Source organism: Pteropus vampyrus, unplaced genomic scaffold (assembly GCF_000151845.1).
Source record: "Pteropus vampyrus isolate Shadow unplaced genomic scaffold, Pvam_2.0 Scaffold26, whole genome shotgun sequence".
In the NCBI taxonomy this organism is placed as follows: Eukaryota; Metazoa; Chordata; class Mammalia; order Chiroptera; family Pteropodidae; genus Pteropus; species Pteropus vampyrus.
Genome location: NW_011888807.1, coordinates 4,181,799 through 4,188,626, shown reverse-complemented (window position 1 = coordinate 4,188,626; position 6,828 = coordinate 4,181,799).

Here is a 6,828-nt window from a genome sequence, read left to right as displayed (position 1 = left end):
TGCCTGAAGTCTAGCTGAACAGAAGTCCTACAACTAAAGACATACACAAGAAGCCACCTCGAGACTAGTAGGAAGAGCGCAGACACATAACTGGCTGTTCCCATAACCAGATGTGGCAGTTGAGTACCAGGAGGTATATTTCGCTGTGAAGGGCCCCCTGAGAAGCGAGGGGGTCCCAGTTCCATAACAGATTGCCTATCCCAGGATTCCAGTGCCAGGAAGAGAAGTGCCCATAAATTCTGGCTATGAAAACCAGCAAAGATTGTGGCTGAGAGAATGTGGCTGGAATCTCAAGCATTCCTCTTAAAGGGCCCACACTTGGACTTACTGGTTGAAAGATTCACTTGCTCTGTGGTCCAGCACTGGGGCAGCTGCTCAGAAAATTCCAGGCACATACAGAGAGGAACTGTATTGTTTAGCTTCAGGGTGAGGGCTAGAGGGGCACTTTCTCCAGAGAGAAATGCTGGCAGAGGGCATTCTTCTTTTGTTCGGGCCTCACCCCACCCAGCCTGCAGACACAGGTGGGTGCTATATCTGAATCTCTATCAACCTGGCTAACATAGTTTACCTGATGACTCTTTGAGACCCTGCTCCACCCAACTTGGGGGCTCATCCAAGTTGCTTCCCATGGCTTTTCCATATAAGTGGATTATTTTGGCTTATGTTGCAAACTTTCCTAAAATCTCTCAGAGGTTTACAAACCCCAAACAAGAAGCATCTGGTCACAGCAAGCCTCATGCCTTTTGTTAAGCAGCTGCAAGCCCAGGACTAGTGGCAGCCGACATCAGTTTGCAGCTTAGCCTCACCCAGGTTCAGCACAAGTGGAAAAAATCCGAAGATCAATTTGTAGTGTACACCTGATGGTCAGCTTCAGACCACACCAGAGCACTACTCAACCACTTTCACAAATGACAGATTGGGCAGGCACCAGATCACTGCTAAAGCAAATCAGCCTCTTCACAACAGCTCCTACACTGTATTCACAGCCAGTTCTCACATCCAATCAGCCTCAGAGTTGATCCTCCCCACTGACATGCAAACAGCAACCAAGGCTCAACTTCAACAGGAGGGTACACACAACCCACACAAGAGACACACCTAGAGCACCTGGCAGAGGTGACTAGGGTGAATGTGCCACTGGGACCCACAGGACACCTACTACATAAGGCCACTCTACTAAGACCAGAGACATAGCAGCCCTATCTAATACATAGAATCAAACACAGAGAGGTAGCCAAAATAAGGAGACAAAGAAATGTCCCAAATGAAAGCTCAGAACTAAGGTTCATAAAAAGAATTAAACAAAATTGAGACAAAAAATCTACCAGATGCAGAGTTCAAAACACTGGTTATAAGGCTGCTTAAAATTTTTATGGAAAAAGTAGATAAATTCAGTGAGAATGTTACCAAAGAGATTAAAAACATAAAAATGGAGATATAAAATATAAAAACGAACCAGTCAGAAATTAAGAATACAATAACTAAAATGAAGAAGACATTAGAATCAACAGTAGATTAGATGAAGCAAAGGATTGAATCATCAATTTGGAAAACAAAGTAGTGAAAAATATCCAATTGAAACAGCAACAGAAAAAAAAAATTAAATGAGGATAGTTTAAGGGACATCTTGGACAAAGCAATTGTAACTACATTCATATCATAAGGGTACCAGAAAGAGAGGAGAGAAAGCAAAGGATTGAGAACCTATTTGAAAAAATTATAACTGAAAACTTCCCTAACCCGGCAAAGGAAATAGACACACAAGCCCAGAAAGCACAGAGTTCCAAATAAGATGAACCCAAAGAAGCACACACCAAGAAAGCGCACATCATAATTAAAATGTCAAAGTTTAAAAACAAAGAGAGAACCTTAAAAGAGATGGAGAAAAGCAGTTAGTTATGTAGAAGAGAGCTCCCATAAGTCTGTCAGCTGATGTCTCAACAGAAACTTTGCAATCCTGAAGTAATTGGCACAAAACATTCAAAGTGATGAAAAGTAAGGACCTACAACCAAGATTACTCTACCCAGCAGTTATCATTTAGCATTGAAGGACAGATAAAGAGCTTCCCATACAAGAGGAAGCTAAAGGAGTTCATCACCACCAAACCAGTATTACAGAAAATGTTAAAGCTACTTCTTTAGGAAGAACAAAAATATATATATATATATATATAAAATTTGAGTAACAAAATGGCAATGATTACATATCTATCAATAATTACTTCAAATATAAATAGATTAAATGCTACAAACAAAAGATGGGGTGGCTAAATGAATAAAACCCAAAACCCCTACATAAGCTTCCTACAAGAGACTCACTTCAAAACAAAAGACACACTTAGACAGAAAGTAAAGGGATGGAAAAAGATATTTCAAGAAAATGGAAACAAAACAAAACAAAACAACTGGCATAGCAATACTTATACCAGAAAAAAAATAGACTTTAAAACAAAAGTCATAACAAGAGACAAAGAAGAACCCAATAATCCCACTTACAGGTATTTATCCAAAGAACCCGAACTACTACTTTGAAAGGACATGTGCATTCAAATGTCCATTGCAGCATTATTTACAATAGTCAAGACATAGAGGCAACTTGGGTGTTCATCAGTGAATAAATGAATAAAGAAGAGGTGTAAAATATGCATATATACAATGGAATATTACTTAGCCATAACAAAAAGAGAGAGAATAAAATCTTGCCATCTGCAGCCACATGGTTGGACCTAGAGGTATTGTCCTGAGTGGAGTAAGTCAGGCAGAAAGACAAATATCATATGATTTCACTTATATGTGGAATCTAAAGAACAAAATAAATGAACAAACAAAACAGAAACAGACTCATAAATACCAAGAACAAACTGATGGTTGCCAAATAGGAGGGGGATTGGAGGCTGGGTAAAAAAGATGAAGGAATTAAAAAATACGTAGTGGTAGTTATAAATAGTCATTGGGATGTAGAGCGTGGCATAGGGAGTATAAGTATAGTCAGTAGTATTGTAATAACCATGATGTCAGATAGGTCCTGGATTTATCTGTAAGTTATATAAATGTCTAATGATTGTATTGTACACCTGAAACCAACATAATGTTGTATGTCAATTCTAATTAAAAATAATATATATAACTGGTATATGTATCATTGAATAAATATACATTATCTTTGTGAAGAATAAATTACTTCAAAAATTAAGAATACTTAAGAAAAGTATTGAACAGATAATAAATTTGGAGAAATAGAGTAACAGTGAATTTGAAAATTTCTATATATAATTCTGATTATCCTTTGTAGCTACAAAAGGTCTGTGAGAAAATTTTTTTATAAATTCCATTACGTTTTATAAATTTATTTTATAAATTATATTTTGTAGTTACTAACTCAATGATATTTGCACTATTATGGTACCTATTTATATATTCAGGTTGAAAAATTCTAAATGGGAAATGTCTCAAGTTGAACTATAAGCTGTTAACAGATTTTCATTTATTGTTTCTAACCTTAAAATCTTACTTTACTTAAGTCATGTATAATACGATATGCAATAAACTTGATCATTAATGGTTTTTACTTTTAGTTGCAAGATCTGAATAAAATATATAATTTCTAACTGTTGTCTACCCTGTAATATACTTAGGAGAAAGTGGATTAGAAAAGGGCTTGTTTAATCGAACCAGGTAATTCGTATACAGATCTTTAAAGAACCAGAAGAAATTCAATCAGATAAAAAGAAGTTTCAGTGGAAATTGATAGAAATGAGTATAGAAAGTTCTTAATCATTTTCATTCTGGAATGAGAGAGAGAGAGAGAGAGACAAAGAGAGAGAGACAGCATAAACTTCATTATCAAATGAACAGAGGGAACACTAGGTCTTGGTGATTAAGAGTTACGTAGCGGTGCTTCTTAGAATTCTTTTCTTCTTAAACAAACCCTCACACATGGAACAAAAAAGCCAATGCCTTTCCTCTCATCTCTCTCCTTGTCCCTACTGTTTTTAATAATGTACATCTGACATGCTAACAATCAAGCACATGTTCTTTCACTGCTGTCTGATCTCAGCTGTCTGATAATGGCTTAAGAGGAATGATGAGTGGAATCACACATCAAGGGTCTCCTTTGTTGACAGTACAAGTAGGGATGTATTTCCAATTTGCAGTTTGGTGCTGCAGCTTTAGAAGTACCACATTTGTTTGATATCCACTTGGTGCTTTGCCATTGATCTACCAAACTCAGGGGGCAAATGTTCTAACAACGTGTGAATGAGGAATCAAAGATTTGGACTTTGCAGAAGTTTGTGAAAAATAAAGGAAACAGTTTGTTTCCTAGGTTGTTTTTTTAAATCTCCATACATAAAATAATAAAATATCACTGCAAAGATCTAAGTATACCATATGATGTATATACACGTTCTATACCATCTATAGCTTGGGCTTAGAAAATGTTTCATGTTTTCCATAATGAATGAAGAGTCAATCTGTTCTGTGTTTTACCATTTGGAATTAATCCAAGACGAATTACTTTCCAGATTATTCTAACAAATTTTCTACATCTTAACTCTTCTTTAGCGGAAAGATACATCTTTTCAATATTTTAATTTTTTTCTACTCTGAACATGTTACTTGAGTAATAATAAAAATTGTGTTTAAAATATAAACTGTAAAATTTGATAAAGACTTTCAAAAACATGTCTATGGTTACAAAAATTAGAAAAGTCTTATATTAGAATATTAACTTTCCTCCCTGCCAACAGTAACATGTTGTTTTCATAAAGTTCACTTCTGAAAAGAATCCCACTCTCTGATTAACAATACTGCATTACATTAATAAGTATGTTTTTTGTCTTATATTAATTATTAATAATGTAAATTAAGCCTTTTCTGTTGTTGAGGCCACATTCAGTTGATTTAAATTCATCTACAAAACATTCGTCTTTTTGGAATACACACACACACACACACACACACACACACACACATAGTTATACTATATATAACATGTAACTTTCTCCTGTTTTCACTTTAAGAACAAAGAAAAAAGATTATATTACATTCAGATGACTGACATCTTTGCAACATTAATAATTATTTCTCAGAAAATTGTTGTATAAATGAATATTTTATATAAACCTACTTTTTGTTCAAACACCAGGTAGAATTGACTTTAAATTTAAGGCACAATGATATGAAGAATTTTAGAAACACTCTTAGTTGCATACTCAAACTGTGTTAATACTATAATAGACATATTTAGGATAAGATCATCTGTGCAAATGGGGTTACTTGGAACTTAGTATGTGGTAAATTTATTATTTTGCCATTTTTATTTCTGTTATGATTGTCCTTCTGAGCTGCTGTGCATAAGAAGAAAAGAAAAAAATACTATACATCAGTTTAGTAAATACCATTTAAGTTAATGTTTGAAGTGACTAAGTGAAGAAAATGACAAAATCTGTGAAATAAGAATTAGCCATAATTAAGTATAGAGAGTTATTAAATTAATAAGTGGCTATGTAAGAATTTATGTCAATTCAATGAAAACTCCTCTGCAATGAAAACTTGCTAACAAAATAATCTTGTTAATGGAATATTGTTGTTTTATTCAATGCCTAACCACTTAAGAAAACTTTTGTGTCCATGTCTCATTGGGAAATTTACTAATCTTTAAACTCCTGCAATAAACAATCTATTTTAACTCCTTGCTTTGTAATATACATTTTTAAGGTAGAAATTCCTCTAAAATAATATCTTAAGTCAGATTGTACATGCTCTCTTGCAAATGTCTCTTAGAATTTATGTAACCCTTCGAGTTATATTTAAAAAATGTTTCAAGTGCATAATTATACCGTAGAAAACCAAAGCTTATTTTGAGAATAACCTTTCAATAGGACCTATACATAAACTACAACTTGAGTAAGAGGTTCTCATGAAGCTATGACATGATTACATTTTCCTTGCAATAGCAACTCTAGTTACATGAGACAAAGATGGGTTTAAATTAGAGAAGAAAGGTATTATATTATTTCTCTGGGTGAGAAAGAAGAGTAGTATAATCACCAAGGCAGTTTCAACTCCAGCTACAAATGTGGCAGTTTATTCCTGAAATGAATACTCCTTTTAGCTCCAGAATAGGTAGATACTGTTTCTAGGTTTTCAATAATGTCTTACAATAGATTATAGCTTAACTTGAATGTTACAATGTCTTTTAAGCTAAAGATGTCTCCAAATTTTAACAAGGCTAAAATTTACCTTACAAATAGCCTATTAATTAAATAGAACTGTCACTGAAATGCATAGCTGTAATATTGCTAATAACAATTACTTTCATTTGAGATAAAAATAAAAACTTGAAAGATATTTATATGAAGAATTACTGTCAAAAGACACATCTTTATAGGTGTAAGAAAACTGTACCATTTTTAACTAATTTCGAACATCAAAATGTCAAGGTTGCCTTGCCAATATTTTTTCACAGGGTTTTTTATTTTCCTAAACACACATACTCTGGGGAAGATGCTAGTTGCTAGGGAAATATATATGAACTTCTCTTTAAAATAACTTTGTAAGAAAATGGTCATCTATTTTGTCAAGGAGACAATGGAGGTGAAGTATAATAATATATCATTAAAGAGTAATAGGAACTACCAAGTAGAATTAATATAATATTAAATGTTTTATATCTAAAATGCATCAGGGCAACAAATTTACTAACATTAAAATGTGGGTGCAAAAAAAAAAAAGTAGCTTCTTTGCTCTCATTTTCTTAAGGTCAAACTCCAGTAGAGAGATAGCTTAGCAATTAAAAAATATTCCTGTATTTTATAGTTTAACACT